Source organism: Ranitomeya variabilis, chromosome 8 (genome assembly GCF_051348905.1).
Source record: "Ranitomeya variabilis isolate aRanVar5 chromosome 8, aRanVar5.hap1, whole genome shotgun sequence".
Taxonomy (NCBI): domain Eukaryota; kingdom Metazoa; phylum Chordata; class Amphibia; order Anura; family Dendrobatidae; genus Ranitomeya; species Ranitomeya variabilis.
In genome coordinates this window covers 31,336,404-31,358,611 of record NC_135239.1, presented here as the reverse complement: position 1 = coordinate 31,358,611, position 22,208 = coordinate 31,336,404, and the positions used below count along the sequence as shown (strand labels likewise).

General features: G+C 44.2%; 1 protein-coding gene and 1 long non-coding RNA gene across 3 annotated transcripts in view; one reads left to right on the top strand and one right to left on the bottom strand.

Moving 5' to 3' along the window:
* LOC143788041 (uncharacterized) overlaps window positions 1-22,208 on the bottom strand; it is a 120,705-nt gene that overhangs the window by 16,813 nt on the left and 81,684 nt on the right. Inside the window, exon 3 of the long non-coding RNA XR_013218540.1 lies at window positions 14,502-14,636. This is a non-coding gene — a long non-coding RNA (uncharacterized LOC143788041). The remainder of the gene's footprint in view (window positions 1-14,501; window positions 14,637-22,208) is intronic.
* Window positions 1-22,208, top strand: part of AGBL4 (AGBL carboxypeptidase 4) — a 1,613,281-nt gene that overhangs the window by 1,530,040 nt on the left and 61,033 nt on the right. The window lies entirely within an intron of this gene.

Below are 22,208 nucleotides of genomic sequence, written 5' to 3'. Positions count from 1 at the left end.
ACAGAAAATGTGCAATCTGCATTCAAACAAAATTTGACAGGTGCATAAGTATGGGCACCTCACCAGAAAAGGGACATTAATATTTAGTAGACCCTCCTTTTGCATAAATAACAGCCTCTAGTCGCTTCCTGTAGCTTTTAATGAGTTCCTGGATCCTGGATGAAGGTATTTTTGACCATTCCTCTTTAAAAAAACAATTCCAGTTCAGTTAAGTTTGATGGTCGCCGAGCATGGACAGCCCTCTTCAAATGATCCCACAGATGTTCAATGATATTCAGGTCTGGGGATTGGGATGGCCATTCCAGAACAGTGTAATTGTTCCTCTGCATGAAAGCCTGAGTAGATTTGGAGCAGTGTTTTGGATCACTGTCTTGCTGAAAGATCCATCCCCTGCGTAACTTCAACTTTGTCACTGATTCATGAACATTATTGTCAAGAATCTGCTGATACTGAGAGGAATCCATGCGTCCCTCAACTTTAACAAGATTCCCGGTGCCGGCATTGGCCACACAGCCCCAAAGCATGATGGAACCTCCACCACATTTTACTGTGGGTAGCAAGTGTTTTTCTTGGAATGCTGTGTTTTTTTGCCACCATGTATAATGCCTTTTTGTATGACCAAACAACTCAATCTTGGTTTCATGAGTCCACAGGACCTTCTTCCAAAAAGAAATTGGCTTCTCCAAATGTGCTTTTGCATACCTCAGCCGACTCTGTTTGTGGCGTGCTTGCAGAAACGGCTTCTTTCGCATCACTCTCCCATACAGCTTCTCCTTGTGCAAAGTGCGTTGTATAGTTGACCGATGCACAGTGACACCATCTGCAGCAAGTTGATGTTGCAGCTCTCTGGAGGTGGTCTGAGGATTGTCCTTGACTGATCTCACCATTCTTCTTCTCTGCCTTTCTGATGTTTTTCTTGGCCTGTCACTTCTGGACTTAACAAGAACTGTACCTGTGTTCTTCCATTTCCTTACTATGTTCCTCACAGTGGAAATTGACAGGTTAAATCTCTGAGACAGCTTTTTGTATCCTTCCCCTGAACAACTATGTTGAATAATCTTTGTTTTCAGATCATTTGACAGTTGTTTTGAGGAGCCCATGATGCCACTCTTCAGAGGAGATTCAAACAGGAGAACAACTTGCAAGTGGCCACTTTAAGTAGCTTTTCTCATGATTGCATACACCTGGCTATGAAGTTCAAAGCTCAATGAGGTTACAAAACCAAAAAAAGTGCTTTAGTAAGTCAGTAAAAAGTAGGTAGGAGTATTTAAAACAAGAAAATGATAAGGGTGCCCATACTTATGCACCTGTCAAATTTTGTTTGAATGCAGATTGCACATTTTCTGTTAGTACAATAAACCTCATTTCAAGGCAGAAACATTACTGTGTCCAACAGTTATTAGATATATGAAACTGAAATAGCTGTTGCAAAAAAACAATTTTTATAAAACATTAAGCTTAAGATTAATAGGGGTGCCCAAACTTTTTCATATAACTGTAGAAGGCAAATGGCGCAAAATGTTTAATGTAACCCAACTGCAAAAATAATTTTAGCCATAGTGCCACCATGTCACACAGTGCATTGTCCTATGCCTGTAGACCCTTAGGAGGTACATTGTCAACGACATTGGAAGATTTTGTCACTAAAGATGTCAAAGACTTGGGGACTTTCTGTCCTTCTTATTCTACACTTGTTTAAACATTTCCATACTTCTTCCCAATTTCTCCACACCAAGGCATGGCCAGTATGGCACAGTGTGCAAGTACTTCCCATAGGTTGAAAGTAGTGATCTGCTGGCCGATTGCTTGGGTAGTATCTCCTGTGGTACATAAATGTTGGGTATGTAGAAATTCAACAGGACCGATCCTTTCTTCCTCCAACTTCTGCTGTCCTCATACTCAGAAGGTTGTTGGCGAAAAAGCTCACCTCTGTCTAATTTCTATGGGCATCTTAAAAGATAATTCCCAAGATTGCGAGTTATCCAAAAGCCATAGGACAGGGAATGACTTCATGACAACTGAGATCCGACCGCAGGGACCCTTAGGGCTCTACAACCTGGGAACCGGACTTTGAATGGAACAGAGGTGCGCAAGCTTGAAGTCCACTCCCTCCATTATCTAGGGGACTACCAGAAATTAACCAGACCATCAGCAATCAATACTATAGTACCTTGGGAATAACTCTTAATAATACTTGCCAACTTTTGATGGCATCTGGTAGCAGCATCCAGTTTGGCAGTAGCCGCCATGTTTCTTTTCTGAAGCCATGCCCGATTTTTCAGCTCTTGATGCCTCATTCCCCACATCCCTCAATGAATAACGTCCCAGAATAGCTGGTATGTAGGAGATTTCAGGGCAAATTCAGAATTTCCTGAAAGATTTGCTGACTCTTCGTGACATTTTCTTATTCTGGGAGCCTCTCGGACGTTTCCGAGAGTGTTGGCTCCTGATGAAGGACTGTGCTCCGTTCACGCAGTCTTCATGTTCTCACCCTATTTTCTTGCCTCCCATTCCTCCTGAATCTAGAGTTGGCTGATGGCAGATGACGCGTCTATCTCGTCTCTCTGTGCCATGAAATTAGATTTTAAGAACAATGGAATTTGTAGAAAAACAGAGAATACAGAACATGGGGGTGATGCACAGAAGAAAACAGTTTCAGGAAAACATGTCAATAATCAAAAATGTTTTTCCGCTCTCTGGATTTTACTTTTTCAGGCAATGCTTATTTCCTTCAGTCAGGATGCTGCAAAGGAAAATAATCAGCGCTGCTGTATAATGTTCCTTTGAAGGCAGCAAGTCTTTGCTTGCACATAACACAATGTAACATGCAGTCACAGCTGGACATGCTTACTGCGGGGCAACAAGCATCCTTAAAGAGCAGCCTCCACTGACTCCTGGCTTACGTTTCACGCCTCGGTTTCCCCTAACAACTCTGTACAAAAGATGCCGAGAAGGTGACTAACCAATGCTGGCACCTCATAATTCAGCCTGGGCTCTGGCTCGCTGCCCAACAAATTATTATTCCACGTTCACTCGCAAAATTATGACATCTCCGGAGCAACATTAAAACTGCTGAAAAGAAGAGCGTCCAGTGTTCGTTCTCGTCACCGACTTCACCCAAATGTCCATTATTTCCAAGGTGATTTCTGAAGGTGTCCTTTAGCATTACCGCAAAACTGGAGGTTTTCCCAATTCTCATTAGCGCGGGGATGACAGTGGATATGCCAGGGTGGCACACATTCAGCGCAAAATGTGTATTGTTGTGTAGTCCGGCATGCTTGGAGCGTATTATGTGCTGTCATGGGTACAGTGTCCCTATATGCAATGGGGAGAGCTGGAAAAGGCTCGTCAATGAAACTTGACGAAAATCCACCAAAATCTAGAAACATTCATGTTGACTAATTCATAAAAAAATGGAAAAACAGGCAGTGCAAAGGCTAAAGACGTGGGAAAATGGGATAACTAATGATCACTACTAGTGATCAGCGCAAGTGCTCGTTACTCCACGTTGCCTAGGGTGCTTGGGTACTCACCGAGTATCCTGGGTGCATGAGTGACATGTTTGAGTTCCTGCGGTCGCATGTTTCGCGGCTATTAGACAGACAAAATATATAAGGGGATTGCCTGACAAACAAAGGCAATCCCCATATGTCACTCGAGCTCCCGCTATGCTCGGCACATACCAGAGAACCCTAAGCAAATTCGAGTAAAGAGGACTTGTGCTCATCACTAATAACTACATATGTATTTTTATTGCCCCCAAGGACACAATCGTTATATTTATGGGGTTACATCTAACATTAAATACTAACACCTAACAGGAGATTGGGATAATTTGTGGATCTGTGAAAGTCCAACCTCTGAAAACTTCAATGATCCAAAGGACGCGGCTCTGAAATGCAATGGCGGAAAAGAGCTGAGGTTGAGCATGAGCACTATTGCCTTGTTCGTTCTCTCCGCATCTGCAGGGGATAGCCGAGTATAGCTCACAGCTTCTTCTGGCGGTCCTGTAGAAAATGAATAGATATATCACTATGTTCCGACTTGTAATTTCAGAGCAGTGTTCTTCGGAACAGTGGGGGTCCCAGCCATTTGACCCCATGATCAGCAATTTGCAGGGAATCTGATAGATTTCTGCTAGTACAAGAAGCTGATCTCCCACAACTTCACCCAACCCGCTCTCATATATTGATAAACCGATCAGTCTAGGGAAGAGAAATGTCTCTAGGGACAGTGATCACCATGGTCTTAGCTAGTCAACCGAGATGCATGATCCTCCACCAGTTTCCAAAGAATGCTTACTCTGAAACTTCATCAGATTTCAGAGTAAAACATACACAGCTGCAATAGCACACGGCAGGAATCTACTGTCAGGTTCCCTTTAAATGATGGGAATAGCCTTTTAATATAATGGGTCGGTAACATAAAATTAGTAGTACGTACAATAATAATAATAATATAGTATTGTATAGAAAGAAAAATATTACCAGTTATAAAAAAAATAAATCATGCAGATGGAAAGGATAGAATCCAAAATTCTCCCATCACATCTGATGGGTGTTTCTGTTGTGATTTTGCTTTTTGCTCCCTCTAGTGGTCATTAGTGATTTGACTCTGGAGCTTCTGTCTTTTCCTATATCCTCACCTGGGCCGTTAGTTCAGGGGCGTTGCTATATAAGCTCCCTGGACCTTCAGTTCAATGCCTGGCATCGTGGAAATCAGAGCTAATCTGTTGTGCTCTTGTCCTATGATCCTGGTTCCTGTATTTCAAGCTAAGTCTGCTTCCTTGCTTTTTGCTTTTGTTTAGTTTGGTATTTTTGTCCAGCTTGTTCCTATCTGTATCCTGACCTTTGCTGGAAGCTCTAGGGGGCTGGTGTTCTCCCCCCGGACCGTTAGACGGTTCGGGGGTTCTTGAATCTCCAGCGTGGATTTTTATAGGGTTTTTGTTGACCAGATAAGTTATCTTGCTATATTCTGCTATTAGTAAGCTGGCCTCTCTTTGCTGAACCTGGTTCATTTCTGTGTTTGTCATTTCCTCTTACCTCACCGTTATTATTTGTGGGGGGCTTGTATCTTGCTTTGGGGTCCCTTTCTCTGGAGGCAAGAGAGGTCTTTGTTTTCTTCTCCTAGGGGTAGTTAGATTCTCCGGCTGGCGCGAGTCATCTAGCGATCACCGTAGGCATGATCCCCGGCTACTTCTAGTGTTGGCGTTAGGAGTAGCTATTTGGTCAACCCAGTTACCACAGCCCTATGAGCTGGATTTTTGAATCTCGCAGACTTACACGTTCCTCTGAGACCCTGTCCACTGGGGTCATAACAGTATGCCAGGCCAGTATTAAATGTTTAATGCATTGCAGAAGTGGGATTATAAGAAAGAAAATTTTGAGGTTTTTTTTTCCCTCTCTCATTTTTTTTTTTTTCTTTTCCCCTTTACCTCAGAGTGGCTTAAGCTTGCTGCAGACATGAATGTCCAGACCTTGATTACAAGTGTGGACCAGCTTGCCGCTCGTGTGCAGGGTATACAAGATTATGTTACCAGAAATCCTAGGTCTGAACCCAAGATTCCGATTCCTGAACTGTTTTCAGGAGACCGATTTAAGTTTAGGAATTTCAGGAATAATTGTAAATTGTTTTTGTCCCTGAAATCTTGTTCGTCTGGAGACTCTGCTCAACAAGTAAAAATTGTTATTTCATTCTTACGGGGTGACCCTCAAGATTGGGCTTTTTCGTTGGCGCCAGGAGATCCGGCATTGGCTGATATTGATGCGTTTTTTCTGGCGCTCGGTTTACTTTATGAGGAACCCAATCTTGAGATTCAGGCAGAGAAAGCCTTGCTGGCTATGTCTCAGGGCCAGGACGAGGCTGAGGTGTATTGCCAAAAATTTCGGAAATGGTCCGTGCTGACACATTGGAACGAGTGTGCACTGGCCGCTAATTTTAGAAATGGCCTTTCTGAGGCCATTAAGAATGTTATGGTGGGTTTTCCCATTCCCACAGGTCTGAATGATACCATGTCCCTGGCTATTCAAATTGACCGGCGGTTGCGGGAGCGCAAAACCGCAAATTCCCTCATGTTGTTGTCTGAACAGACACCTGATGTGATGCAATGTGATAGAAAAACCGCAAATTCCCTCATGGTGTTGTCTGAACGGACACCTGATTTGATGCAATGTGATAGAATCTTGACTAGAAATGAGAGGAAAATTCATAGACGCCGGAATGGCTTGTGCTACTACTGTGGTGATTCTACACATGTTATCTCAGCATGCTCTAAACGTATATCTAAGGTTGTTAGTCCTGTCACCGTTGGTAATTTGCATCCTAAGTTTATTCTGTCTGTAACTTTGATTTGCTCACTGTCATCTTATCCTGTCATGGCGTTTGTAGATTCAGGTGCTGCCCTGAGTCTTATGGATCTCTCATTTGCTAAGCGCTGTGGTTTTATTCTTGAACCATTAGAAAATCCTATCCCTCTTAGGGGTATTGATGCTACGCCATTAGCAGAAAATAAACCGCAGTATTGGACACAGGTTACCATGTGCATGACTCCTGAACACCGCGAGGTGATACGTTTTCTCGTTCTACATAAAATGCATGATTTGGTTGTTTTGGGGCTGCCATGGTTACAGACCCATAATCCAGTCCTTGACTGGAAGGCTATGTCAGTGTCTAGTTGGGGCTGTCGTGGTATTCATGAGGATTCCCTGCCTGTGTCTATTGCTTCTTCTATGCCTTCGGAAGTTCCGGAGTATTTGTCTGATTATCAGGATGTCTTTAGCGAGTCCAGGTCCAGTGCATTGCCTCCTCATAGGGAATGTGACTGTGCAATAGATTTGATTCCAGGCAGTAAATTTCCTAAGGGAAGACTGTTTAATCTGTCGATACCTGAACATACCGCTATGCGCTCATATATCAAGGAGTCTCTGGAGAAAGGACACATCCGTCCGTCTTCTTCCCCTCTTGGTGCGGGATTCTTTTTTGTGGCTAAAAAGGACGGATCTTTGAGGCCTTGTATTGACTATCGGCTTTTAAATAAGATCACTGTCAAATTTCAGTATCCTTTGCCGCTGTTGTCTGACTTGTTTGCCCGGATTAAAGGTGCCAAGTGGTTTACCAAGATAGACCTTCGTGGTGCGTACAACCTTGTGCGCATTAAGCAAGGGGATGAATGGAAAACCGCATTCAATACGCCCGAAGGTCATTTTGAGTACTTGGTGATGCCTTTTGGGCTCTCTAATGCCCCTTCAGTTTTTCAGTCCTTTATGCATGACATTTTCCGGAACTATCTGGATAAATTTTTGATCGTTTATCTGGATGATATTCTGGTTTTTTCTGATAATTGGGACTCGCATGTGGAGCAGGTCAGGATGGTCTTTAAAATTTTGCGTGAAAATTCTTTGTTTGTCAAGGGCTCAAAGTGTCTTTTTGGTGTACAGAAGGTTCCCTTTTTGGGGTTCATTTTTTCCCCTTCTGCTGTGGAGATGGACCCAGTCAAGGTCCGAGCTATTCTTGATTGGACTCAGCCCTCGTCAGTTAAGAGTCTTCAGAAGTTCTTGGGTTTCGCTAACTTCTACCGTCGTTTTATCGCTAACTTTTCTAGCATTGTGAAACCTTTGACGGATATGACCAAGAAGGGCTCCGATGTGGTTAATTGGGCTCCTGCTGCCGTGGAGGCTTTCCAGGAGTTGAAACGTCGGTTTACTTCGGCGCCTGTTTTGTGCCAGCCTGATGTCTCGCTTCCCTTTCAGGTTGAGGTGGATGCTTCAGAGATTGGAGCAGGGGCCGTTTTGTCGCAGAGAGGCCCTGGTTGCTCTGTTATGAGACCTTGCGCCTTTTTCTCTAGGAAGTTTTCGCCTGCGGAGCGAAATTATGATGTGGGCAATCGGGAGTTGTTGGCCATGAAATGGGCATTTGAGGAGTGGCGTCATTGGCTCGAGGGTGCTAAGCATCGTGTGGTGGTCTTGACTGATCACAAAAATCTGATGTATCTCGAGTCTGCTAAACGCCTGAATCCTAGACAGGCCCGCTGGTCATTGTTTTTCTCCCGTTTTGACTTTGTTGTCTCGTATTTACCAGGTTCAAAAAATGTGAAGGCCGATGCTCTTTCCAGGAGCTTTGTGCCTGATGCTCCTGGAGTCGCTGAACCTGTTGGTATTCTTAAGGATGGTATTATCTTGTCAGCTATTTCTCCAGATCTGCGACGTGTGTTGCAGAGATTTCAGGCTGATAGGCCTGATTCTTGTCCACCTGACAGACTGTTTGTGCCTGATAAGTGGACCAGCAGAGTCATTTCCGAGGTTCATTCATCGGTGTTGGCAGGTCACCCAGGAATTTTTGGCACCAGAGATCTGGTGGCCAGATCCTTTTGGTGGCCTTCCTTGTCTAGGGATGTGCGGTCATTTGTACAGTCCTGTGGGACTTGTGCTCGAGCTAAGCCTTGCTGTTCTCGTGCCAGCGGGTTGCTCTTGCCCTTGCCTGTCCCTAAGAGACCTTGGACACATATCTCCATGGATTTCATTTCTGATCTTCCGGTGTCTCAAGGCATGTCTGTTATCTGGGTGATATGTGATCGCTTCTCCAAGATGGTCCATTTGGTTCCTTTGCCTAAGCTGCCTTCCTCTTCCGATCTGGTTCCTGTGTTTTTCCAGAACGTGGTTCGTTTGCACGGCATCCCTGAGAATATTGTGTCAGACAGAGGATCCCAGTTCGTTTCCAGATTCTGGCGATCCTTTTGTAGTAGGATGGGCATTGACTTGTCGTTTTCGTCTGCTTTCCATCCTCAGACTAATGGACAGACGGAGCGAACTAATCAGACTTTGGAGGCTTATTTGAGGTGTTTTGTCTCTGCTGATCAGGACGATTGGGTGACCTTCTTGCCGTTGGCTGAGTTTGCCCTTAATAATCGGGCTAGTTCCGCCACCTTGGTTTCGCCGTTTTTCTGCAACTCTGGTTTCCACCCTCGTTTTTCTTCGGGTCATGTGGAACCTTCTGACTGCCCTGGGGTGGATTCTGTGGTGGATAGGTTGCAGCGGATCTGGAATCTTGTGGTGGACAACTTGAAGTTGTCACAGGAGAGGGCTCAGCGCTTTGCCAACCGCCGCCGCGGTGTGGGTCCCCGACTACGTGTTGGGGATTTGGTGTGGCTTTCTTCCCGCTTTGTTCCTATGAAGGTTTCCTCTCCCAAATTTAAACCTCGTTTTATTGGTCCTTACAAGATATTGGAAATCCTTAATCCTGTATCCTTTCGCCTGGATCTTCCTGTGTCGTTTGCTATCCACAACGTGTTTCATAGGTCCTTGTTGCGGCGGTACGTTGTGCCTGTGGTTCCTTCTGCTGAGCCTCCTGCTCCGGTGTTGGTTGAGGGCGAGTTGGAGTACGTGGTGGAGAAGATCTTGGATTCTCGTCTCTCCAGGCGGAGGCTTCAGTACCTGGTCAAGTGGAAGGGCTATGGTCAGGAAGATAATTCCTGGGTGGTCGCCTCTGATGTTCATGCGGCCGATTTAGTTCGTGCCTTTCACGCCGCTCGTCCTGATCGCCCTGGTGGTCGTGGTGAGGGTTCAGTGACCCCTCACTAAGGGGGGGTACTGTTGTGATTTTGCTTTTTGCTCCCTCTAGTGGTCATTAGTGATTTGACTCTGGAGCTTCTGTCTTTTCCTATATCCTCACCTGGGCCGTTAGTTCAGGGGCGTTGCTATATAAGCTCCCTGGACCTTCAGTTCAATGCCTGGCATCGTGGAAATCAGAGCTAATCTGTTGTGCTCTTGTCCTATGATCCTGGTTCCTGTATTTCAAGCTAAGTCTGCTTCCTTGCTTTTGTTTAGTTTGGTATTTTTGTCCAGCTTGTTCCTATCTGTATCCTGACCTTTGCTGGAAGCTCTAGGGGGCTGGTGTTCTCCCCCCGGACCGTTAGACGGTTCGGGGGTTCTTGAATCTCCAGCGTGGATTTTTATAGGGTTTTTGTTGACCAGATAAGTTATCTTGCTATATTCTGCTATTAGTAAGCTGGCCTCTCTTTGCTGAACCTGGTTCATTTCTGTGTTTGTCATTTCCTCTTACCTCACCGTTATTATTTGTGGGGGGCTTGTATCTTGCTTTGGGGTCCCTTTCTCTGGAGGCAAGAGAGGTCTTTGTTTTCTTCTCCTAGGGGTAGTTAGATTCTCCGGCTGGCGCGAGTCATCTAGCGATCACCGTAGGCATGATCCCCGGCTACTTCTAGTGTTGGCGTTAGGAGTAGCTATTTGGTCAACCCAGTTACCACAGCCCTATGAGCTGGATTTTTGAATCTCGCAGACTTACACGTTCCTCTGAGACCCTGTCCACTGGGGTCATAACATGTTTCGCCAACAGCTTCATCTGGGGTTGATTGGTGAAGTTAATTGCTGGTAATTGAAATAAGCGAGTATAGTATGATAATTTATTTAATTACAAATGTATATTATTAGAAAGGCTTATTATTTAGTTCATTTAATCTTGTTACACCCCCAGAATCAAAGATTCAAATTGCCTGTGAATCTGAGAAATCAATATTGACGGCTTTAAGAAGTTGTAAATCATCTCACAAGATATAGATCCTAGTGGCTTGGCTCCAAAGTCACCTCCAAATAGGAATGTCTTGTATTGAAGTTATGGGGGTATGATTGTATCAGGTCATGGGCCCAGCAGAGGATCCAGTACCAGATTGGACTGATCCCCGTAACTGGCAATCAGATCAATTGCTTTGATTTTCTTGGTCTTTGTTCACATCTGCATCATAGGTTCAGTTTACACTAGAAACCACATATTGGATTTGACTTCAAGTTATGATGAATCCTAGTTGCTCCCATAATGGGCTCCATTGGGTATGATTTGGGGTCTCAGTAGTTTGACCGGAATAAACGTATTTTTAACTGCCGCATGCAGCTTCAACATTTTATCGAGTACATTATTGAGCCCCCGAAATATGCTGATTTAACCAGCGGCCTCATGTATAATCCTATTCTACCTCGTTTCTTGGAATTAAGCTCCTTCGCCTGCGAATGCAGAACTTGGTTCCTCTGTGAACTTGCTGCTCTCCTCATTCAGATGTGTGGGCACTTGGCACTTTTCCCAACAAGCATTTGGTTGTATATCTCAAATCTAGCAACACAACATATGCCAAGCGAGGCAGCCTCTACAGGCATAAATCTAACCTAAATGCCTTGTCCGCAAGGTGCTCGCTCAGCAGATGGTAATGCGAATTGCTGACAACTGCCTGCATGATGCAGTTTCACAGTCCTGATTTCACACAAGCTGGACCCCGCTCGGCGCTGCTTTCGGAGCTGTGCTGCGCCCATAGCTTGGGTATATATATAGCACACAAAGATGATTTTTTTAGGCTGTAAACATTATAAATATGCTACTTATATGAAGCCATTGATGGAGTATACAATGTATCATCGGTAACATGACTGGTATGACCATTATCAGCCCACACTATCCAACGCAAATTAGGCAAATCTGTACTCGGAGGGCAGCGGGAATTATTAATCCCTTCTGCAGATGGACAGTGTGGTCACAGAACAGGTTCTGTAGTTGGTTCATATTGACCTCACTTAGCTTCACTGGGGAGAGACATAGGCTGAGTAGTGAATACCCTAATCATCGGTCCTTTACATGCACCGGTCTTTAACAGAAAACTTTTAGAAATGCATCATCTTGCAACAGGGTGAGACAGATTTTGGTGCAGATACCATACCAATATGTCCAGGAAATGCCCCGCTATTGATGTTATGTAACATGTCATGTACTGTGCTGGAGTGTGCACTTCCTGTTCAGCAGCATTCTACCAGTATTATAGGAGCTGGAACTTGTATTTTTTTTTCATATCCTGACAGTCATTACTCCTAGTATTGTCCAACAGCTTTCCTACCCTCTTGGTCATACCTGTATAAATTAGAGTAGATGTAGACAGACAAAGCTTTACCCCTACTTCCTGTACTTGAGAACAGTCAGTAGACAGCAAGTTTGACAGTGTTATGAGCTCCTCTACTGAGGTGGATGCTCTAATCGGTCGGTCTGGGTATGCAGTTTGGACCAAAGGCGACTATGCAGCAGTGAGCATCTTGATGGATGACATATGGTTCTTTGAGGACCAGGGTAGAAAGGTAAACAGGATGACTGTCGATAAGCGGAGTAGATATCACAAATAACGCAAAGCCAGGTGTGACACACACTAGAACAGTAGCAATATAGTAAACTGGTATCTTCCATAAGGAAAATGGTTAGTAGCAACAATTTAACTGAGAAGTAATGCAGTCTGGTGTCGTCCAGCAAGGCAGTAGTTAATAGCAGCAATGTTTGCAACCTGGAATTTTGTAGCATAGAAATGGTTAACCGCAATGCAATGAAGTATAGACAAACTGCAGAAATCAGCTGTGAACCGGACTGAGAATAGTTTTGAGGAACTGGTAACCTGTGTGCTGAAAGGTTGATGTGAATGATACCCAATAAGCTGGACTGAGTTTGGGAACACACCAGTTTATAACTTGGAAGTCAGGAAAAGATGGACTCCAGGCGTGAGCTGAGAAAAAGCAAACTCCTGACAGACTTGTAGCCACTGAGTACTATACTGCTTACTTCCCAAGCACTGAATCTCTGCCCGAGTCGGCTTTATAAGCCCTAGGGTGATGATGTCAGTGGAGTTTGCCATTCCATTTGCTTTGGCACTCAGGGGACCTCCGAGCACAATAAACGGCTTTATTTAACGGCAATCGAATCGATTTACAAGGAAAAAATGTGATGGAAATCGAATCTCCAAACTCATATTTAAGCCAGGGTCAAACTATCAAACCACAAATTACACCCCAAAAAGAATAATACTGTAGGGTGCCAGGAAATATATAGAAGGTTATGTGCCACAGTATATATTAAACCAAAGCGAAAGATAGCACAAACAACCAAGAGTAAAAGTTAATAAATTTTATTGATATCACAAGAAAAAAACAAAAAGGAACAATTAAAATAGAGTATACCAGGAAAATGACAAGGGATCACTCAAAAACGGATGGCAGAGTGGTTATCCACAGGCGCGCATATAATAAGTAGTCCACTGGTGCAAAGATAGCAAGTCCGCAAAAAGGAGCAAAGTCTGTATTCCTCATAAAGTGCATATATATAGAGTAATAGAGGTATCAAAAAAGAGTCTCAAGCGGATACAGGTTATAAATTGCACACAGCCCAAAGAGGTGAATAGATGGTATAATCTATCGATGCCCCCGGAAGAAGGCACATTGCCGAAACGCGCGTTGGGGTGGCTGGCAGCGTGGTCCCACGGGTAATTAGGCGCTATACTTACCATCTATTCACCTCTTTGGGCTGTGTGCAATTTATAACCTGTATCCGCTTGAGACTCTTTTTTGATACCTCTATTAATGCACTTTGTGAGGAATACAGACTTTGCTCCTTTTTGCGGACTTGCTATCTTTGCACCAGTGGACTACTTATTATATGCGCGCCTGTGGATAACCTCTCTGCCATCCGTTTTTTGAGTGATCCCTTGTCATTTTCCTGGTATACTCTATTTTAATTGTTCCTTTTTGTTTTTTTCTTGTGATATCAATAAAATTTATTAACTTTTACTCTTGGTTGTTGGTGCTATCTTTCGCTTTGGTTTTATCATATTTAAGCCAATTTGGCCATCGCTAATTATTAGCGGGTCCAAGGTTCCAACCCCACCAAGGACAACATCTACAAGGAGTTTGTATGTTCTCTGTGTTTGCGTGGGTTTCCCCCGGGTTCTCCGGTTTCCTCCACACTCCAAAGACATACTGATAGGGAATGTAGATTGTGAGCCCCATTGGGGACAGTGAAGATAATGTAAGTAAAGCGCTGCGGAATATGATAGCGATATATAAGAAAAGCAAAATAAATAATAAATTAGACTTACATGGACTTTCATGTATAGATTGTTACATAAAAAAATAAATATAAATATCACTTTTCGAATCTGAAAATCCAATGGCATCTAGGAAGGAATGGTTGGAGTAATTCAGCTTTTATTTTTGAGAGGAAATGGAAGAGCGGAGGAAGAAAGCGGCGCGAGACATTTATCAGTATTAGGCTTTCTATAACTAGTTCAATTCAATTATTCCCTCTCTGTGCTAAAAGCTGAGGCGCACAAACTTTGTCTTAGTTGTGTGATGCATCAGTAAAGAGGGAAACATTTATCAGCATTATGCAGCGCTCATGCTTTGAGGGCCGGGAATTCTCGGGTGGGTTTCACCAGCCTTCAGTACCCCCAGCTCTCCAGCAACCAGTCAGCAGAGATCACCATATCATTTATATACATTAGGAAAAAATCAGGACGCCGTTTGTATTCCAAGACATTGCTCTTTCTAAGTTTTAGCCCAAGGCAAAAAAACTCCTGCAATGTCTGTAAGTAGCCGGTGTATTAATAAATGCACCGCACGCCCCAATAAGTGCACTTAAAGGGGTTTTCTGGGATCAATAAATTTCTATTTTACTGACCGCACACAAGTAATTACCTTTTGTCTTCCGATTCCAATCTCCACAGATCGTTATCGCATGTCTTCCTCTCTAAGTGATATTTCAGCTTCTTGTAATGTCCCCTCAGCAGAGCACTTCCTTCTCTTCCAGTCTTGACAACCACGGCAGAATATCTAGTTGGTAGGATAAGGATGTTTCAGTCCCACCTTCAATTCAACCTCAAAACGTGGAGAACTCGCCCATGAACATCTACAACTCACCTGAGAGTGCCCCCAACAAACCCAAAAATATTAACTTTCAGAAAGGGTTTACAAGAACCTCTCCTTCTTTGTGGTCCACAACAGACCCGAATTTGCTATGATTCCAGCATGGCACCATTGTTACTCCGCTGTTGCCCCATAATACACTAATAGAATACATAAAAGTGAAGATTTATTTGATTTTTGCTGCCTTGGAATTTTGGACCCTGTACAGTACGTGGACTTGTTTGTGCATGACACTTTTATATACACTGCTCAAAAAAATAAAGGGAGCACTTAAACAACAGAAATTAACTCCAAGTAAATCAAACTTCTGTGAAATCAAACTGTCCACTTAGGAAGCAACACTGACTGACAATCAATTTCACATGCTGTTGTGCAAATGGAATAGACAACAGATGGAAATTATTGGCAATTATCAAGACACCCTCAATACAGGAGTGGTTCTGCAGGTGGGGACCACAGACCACCTCTCAGTAACAATACTTTCTGGCTGATGTTTTGGTAACTTTTGAATGTTGGTTGTGCTTTCACACTCGTGGTAGCATGAGACGGACTCTACAACCCACACAAGTGGCTCAGGTAGTGCAGCTCATCCAGGATGGCACATCAATGCGAGCTGTGGCAAGGTGTGCTGTGTCTGTCAGCGTAGTGTCCAGAGGCTGGAGGCGCTATCAGGAGACAGACCAGTACACCAGGAGACGAGGAGGGGGCCATAGGAGGGCAACAACCCAGCAGCAGGACCACTACCTCCACCTTTGTGCAAGGAGGAACACTGCCAGAGCCCTGAAAAATGACCTCCAGCAAGAAACAAATGGGCATGTGTCTGCACAAGCGGTTAGAAACCGACTCCATGAAGATGGTCTGAGTGCCCGACGTCCACAGATGGGGGTTGTGCTCACAGCCCAACACCGTGCAGGACGCTTGGAATTTGCCACAGAACACAAGAATTGGCAAATTCGCCACTGGCGCCCTGTGCTCTTCACAGATGAAAGGTTCACACTGAGCACATGTGACAGACGTGACAGAGTCTGGAGATGCCATGGAGAGCGATCTGCTACCTGCAACATCCTTCAGCATGACCGGTTTGGCAGTGGGTCTGTAATGGTGTGAGGTGGCATTTCTATGGAGGGCCACACAGCCCTCCATGTGCTCGCTAGAAGTAGCCTGACTGCCATTAGGTACCGAGATGAGATCCTCAGACCCCTTGTGAGACCATATGCTGGTGCTGTTGGCCCTGGGTTCCTCCTAATGCAGGACAATGCCAGACCTCATGTGGCTGGAGTGTGTCAGAAGTTCCTGCAAGATGAAGGCGTTGAAGCTATGGACTGGCCCGCCTGTTCCCCAGACCTGAATCCAATTGAGCACATCTGGGACATCATGTCTCGCTCCATCCACCGTCGCGTTGCACCACAGACTGTCCAGGAGTTGGCGGATGCTTTAGTCCAGGTCTGGGAGATCCCTCAGGAGACCATCTGCCGCCTCATCAGGAGCATGCCCAGGCGTTGTAGGGAGGTCATACAGGCACTTGGAGGCCACACACAATACTGAGCATCATTTCTTGTCTTGAGGCATTTCCATTGAAGATGGATCAGCCTGTAATTGGATTTTCCACTTTGATTTTGAGTGGGATTCCAAATCCACGCCTCCATTGGTTAATAAATTTAATTTCCAGTAATTATTTTTGTGTGATTTTGTTGTCAGCACATTCAACTTTGTACAGAACAAAGTATTCGATGAGAATATTTCATTCATTCAGATCTAGGATGTGTTATTTGAGTGTTCCCTTTATTTTTTGAGCAGTGTACATTTTCATGACTGTACAAACATGTTTCCACTTCTCCAGAGTCCAGTGGTGGCGGCTTTACACCACTCCATCTGACGCTCGGCTTTGTGCTTGGTGATGTACGGCTGCATGCAGCTGCTTGGCCATGAAGCTCCCGGCGGGGGCACAGTTTATGCTGATGTTATTACCAGAAGAGGTTTGTTCTCTGCAGTTATGGGGTCATCATATCTTTGGTGACTTTTCTGCCCTCTGCTCCTTAGCACTCGGCCCCCCACTCTGTAATGTTACGGGGTCTCCACTTTATGGCTGAGTTGCTGCGGTTCTTTCCACTTCTCAATAATATCACTCACAGGTGATGGGAGAAGATTTAAGATAAAAATGTCATGAACGGACTTGTTACCCCGGTGGCTCCTATTATAGGACCGCGCTGGTATCAATGAGCTCTGCACCACCAGCCGCCCTGTCACATGTTACTAAAGGCAGACAGCATATGGAGTGGCGGATATTATACATCGAGGACAAGGGGCTAGAGGTTATACAATTGAGACTTGGGGCTGGATGTTATATGCTGGGGGCAACGGGGCAGGATGTTATACACCGGAGGCAATGGGGCAGGATGTTATACACTGGGGACTATCATTTGGCAAAAATCATTAAAAGGTTGTACATTGACTTATAGTGTAGCTACCTCCATTATGTGACACTGATGAGGGCTAATTTGGATATCCTTTTTCCCAAGCCGCATTGCCTGATCTATAAGTCTTCATACTCCAGCTTGGCAGACTCCACAAGAAGAAACAGTACCAACCGAGACCATTTATACAACTATGATAAATTTCTAATAATTATTATTTTTTTTTATTATCAAAGTACTTGTCAGATTAATGGAACTTTTCGCTTTATTTAAATCTTTACAATTTTGTGGGGGTTTTTTAGATCTTGTTCGGAATATTTAGTCTTGAGTCACTTGGAGTTTATTTGTTCCTCACTTTGATAAGGTGTTAGGTGTTCTACAGCTTAATTCCATATAGGACTCTCATCAGTCCATGTTATGATAAGGGACAGGCTCATAGCATTTTTGACAGATGATTTCCACAAGGAAAGAAATTTGGAAATTTAGCCTGATATATCTGCGCTTCACTAGGAGCATTTACATGATTCAAGTACAGAGTGTGCTCTGTTAATAGGCAGTGCTCATGATGAAGGGAATGTAAAAACAATTCCCTGGTTTCCCATCCAACGAGCTCGGAACTGGAAATAACGACAATAAAATGTGAGCACATTGTGACAGCAATGGTCACACAGCGGCAGTGTATCCTGGACATGCAAAAACGCCAGTATTATGGCACACAGTGGCGGTGTATCACAGCCCTACAACGCATCTAGCAGAGTGGTCACAGAGGGGCAGTGCATCACCGACGTTCTCCAAGAACTGAAACCGGGATCCTCCAAGTGCTGAGCATCAAAGAATTAAGTCATCATGGAAATTTTTTTATCTAAAACCTTGTTTTCTCCATCCTTGCAACCAGCAATATAATTCAGCAGTCCCATGCAAATTCCCACACAAAAAGAGACTCAAGACATTGAAACTCCCCCATTCTTTGCTCAGGTGGATAGACCTGATTGATGAGTATAATTGGAGTCTGCTTTTATTAAGGGGGCCTGAAGGTCTTGCTATGTTTGAGGGTCAAAAGCAATTGTGTAGGTTGTTCCTGTTGAGTATAAGTCAATTTTGGATTCTAAGAGTACACAACGTCATGGTGTTTCTCCTGGGTCATCTGACCAACGCATGGAAGAGATTCAAGATCTTGGTTCCTTTTTGTTTTTATGTGTAAGGCTCAACCGGTGAGGTGGATCCACTAAGTCAATGGTCCAAATGGGAACACGGACCCCGGGCATTGGTGCAGCATCCTCGATGACACGTGGAACTGTGTGGACTTGGACAGATAGCATCACAGAAGCAGTAGGGCAGATGAACTGGAATCCAGCAGAGATGAATGGCAGTTAAAGGGAATCTGTCACCCCATATTTTGCCTATAAGCTAAGGCCACCGCCATCAGGGGCTTATCTACAGCATTCTGTAATGCTGTAGATAAGCCCCCGATGTAACCTGAAAGATATGAAAAACAAGTTAGATTATACTCACCCAGGGGCGGTCCCGGTTCAGTTCCGCTGGGCGTCACGGTTCGGGGCCTCCCATCTTTATGCGATGACATCTTCTTCTTTGCTTCTTGTCATGGCTCCCCCTGTTGAGGGCAGCGTAAAGTACTGCAGTGCGCAGGCGCCGGGAAAAGTCAGAGACGCCTGGCGCCTGCACAATGCAGTACTTTGATTTGCCCTAAACAGGGCAAATCAGTACGCCAGCGCAGGAGCAGCGACAGGAAACAAAGAGGACATCATCGCATGAAGATGGGAGGCGCCGGACCCAGACCGCGATGCCCATCGGACCCGAACCGGGACCGCCCCTGGGTGAGTATAATCTAACTTGTTTTTCTTATCTTTCAGGTTACATCGGGGGCTTATCTACAGCATTACAGAATGCTGTAGATAAGCCCCTGATGGCAGTGGTCTTAGCTTATAGGTGAAAAATGGGGTGACAGATTCCCTTTAAGGCAAAATAAGCAAATCAAAGAATCATAGAATGTTAGAGTCGGAAGGGACCTCCAGAGTCATAGTGTCCAACCCCCTGCTCATTGCAGGATTCACTAAATCATCTCAGACAGATGTCTGCCCAGCCTCTGAAGACTGCCATTGAAGGAGAACCTCTCATGGCAGCCGGTTTCATTCATTGATCGCCCTCACTGTCAAACATCTAATCTGTATCTTCTCCTTTCACTTTCATTCCATTGCTCGTGTTTCCTTGTGCAAATGAGAATAATGAAGATCCCTCTACAGTGTGACAGCCCTTCAGATATTTGTAGACAGCCATTAAGTCTCCTCTCAGTCTTCTTTTTTGCAATCTAAACATGCCCAGATCCTTTAACCGTTCCTCGTAGGACATACTTTGCAATCCGCTCACCATCCTTGCAGCTCTTCTCTGAACTTGCTCCAGTTTTTCAATATCTTTTTTAAAATGTGGTGTCCAGAACTGGACACAGAATTCCAGATGAGGTCTGACCAAGGAGGAGTAAAGGGGGGTTATTACTTCACGTGAACTAGACTCTATGCTTCTCTTAATACATCCTAGAACTTTGTTTGCCTTTTTTACTGCTAGATGGTGGTGGTTTGATGGTGAAACACACCAACAAAGGACCCTGGAGTCTAATCCTAAAACACAGATGTGTGTCTTAGTGGGACTAAAATAAGATTAGGGAAATTGTCACTATGGGAAACCTAAAAAACCTGATGTGGAGCACAACAGAGGGCAGCGGATCAAGGAGAAGGAAGCCTAGCCCGGGATGCCCTGGACAAGTATGTAACAGTATGCAAAATTTTCAAGACATTTCAGGAAAAATACCACTAGTGTTTTGGGCATATTTGTGGTCATCTTCACTTGTATGTATGAAATAGTATGCTGCTTCCAAGCAGAAGCTGCCTGAAGAATGTTTGGGTTACTTTTTTAACAGCTCTGCATTCTTACAAACATGAAGTGATCATGTGCACAACAAGTTGGTTTCTGGTCATGTGCATAGCAAGTCGTTCTTATACAATGCAGTGCATATGTTCATTTATTTTTCTAATGTTTAAGCGCTTTTTCAGGTGGGCTATGGAGCATACCAGCTTGAAAAATATCTTGCGTGCTAATACTCTTACACAAGCTCCATTTTTTTCACTTTTCAAATCTATGAGAATATGTGGCATTTTTGGATAATGGAAGAGTCTCATATGGGAAACAGATAATAAACAGGTTAGTAATCAGTAACACTGAATTTAGGACTGTAAGGTGGATAACAATGAGGACTCCCCGCTTTGATTCTGTGCACAGTTACATCCACTTGTTAATATAGTTGCACCAATGGCTGCTCTTGTAAGAATCCAAGAATCCGAAAAACAAAATGGCATGCACAAGTATCACCAATTAGCATACAAAGTTTACACCAGCAACTTTCAGGACCTGTATATTTATAATGTGCCAGTTTTCAGTTCCATCCTAATTTCTGCCTACGAAGCAATTGTATCGAGAACATCTTGGTTTCATTTGACCATTTTCTTGAATCTCAGTTTAGCACAGCTTCTTCTTACCATCTTCAACTAGCCATTGTTAAGGTGGCAGGTAGAGAGCAGTGACCTGCTAAGTCCATAATTCTTGTGGTGATCCCCGGTAAAGACCCAAGAGCCCCTTAGACTCTACACCTTGATGCTGCCAGTGCTAATCGTAACAAAAAAACACCTTATATGCCAGTGTTGAAAAAAGGAGTCTAACTGGCTCTGACATCTTTTTCAGGGATCATTGCAAGTTATGGACTTGGCTGCCAGCAACCTGCCTACCTGTCCCTTGGTATTGCTAGTTGTAGTTTACGTAAAGAAGCTGTGCCAAATTGAGATGCAAGAACACAGTATGGAACACACTAAACTTTGCTACTAGAATCTTGGATCATGCAATCACATGACACGAATAAGGGCCCTGGGCATGATTTACCCATCCATAGTTTATAGCGATGGATTCGCAACCCTTGTTGGTCAAAGTGCCACTATGTCAGCTCAAACCAATCCCAAGGGCAACATCTGGGACATTCATAGCCTATCGAAAGTATATGTCATAAGCGTCTAAAAGGCGCTGGTTCCACTTCTAGGACTCTCTCCTATCATGTGAGTGGAGGTCACCTTCTCCCCCGAGTAAAGAAAGCGCCATGCATTCATGTAAGCAATCACGAGACATGGAAAAACATGTTGACGACCAGATCGATGTGGGCCACATTTGGATCTTAGGCTGCACCTCTCTTTTACTGTAAAGAACAGCATAACCTTTGGGTCAAACTTCTGCTCATTTTCTCAGTAATCTTGTAGCGCATCGCAGAGAGGTTCAGGTCTATCCTATCCCTCCACTGATCCCATAGTAGCAGATGGGTCTGTTCTGGTGATACATATGTCACTGTTCTTCATTAAAACAGACATGTTCCCCATTTTCAATGAAAAATGACTGGATTTGTAAAGGAACAAAAGTGGTTGTTAAAACAACCCTCCTTAAAAAGGTTGTCCACCTTTTTGGGGCAATTTTTTTTCTTCTTAAATGTATGTAATGGGGCTAAAATCAATTTGCATCTGAGTTTTATTTAAACAAAATTGAAATGTTTGCCTTCTGCAGCCTCTGATTTGCACGATCTATTGCTGGCTGCAGAATGAGTTAAAGGACATGTCCCGGACTATTTTAGTTTTTATAGTTATAGTGAAAAAGATAACAGGCAAGTAGTGGCTAACAGAGGCAACTGCCTGCCTGTTCTGTCTCAGAGTGGGCACCACCGATTCAGCTGCTGCTCCGTTGATGGGTCGTGATGATGTCATGCTGATTGACAGTCAGCATCCTGCAGTTAGGCAGTGGGAAGCCGGCTGTCAATCATCATGACATCAGCAGAGACGGCCGTCAGCAGAGTAGAGTGGCAGAGAAACTGCTGCTCTGTTGATGTGACATCAGCGGAAGCTGCTGAATCGCCGGCAGGAGCGGTTTGTGACCACCGTGTGCCAGCAGACATCCACGCTGGGCACAACAGGCAGGGAGGTAGCAACTACCTGACTATCAAGTTCTTAGACTCCCAATAAAA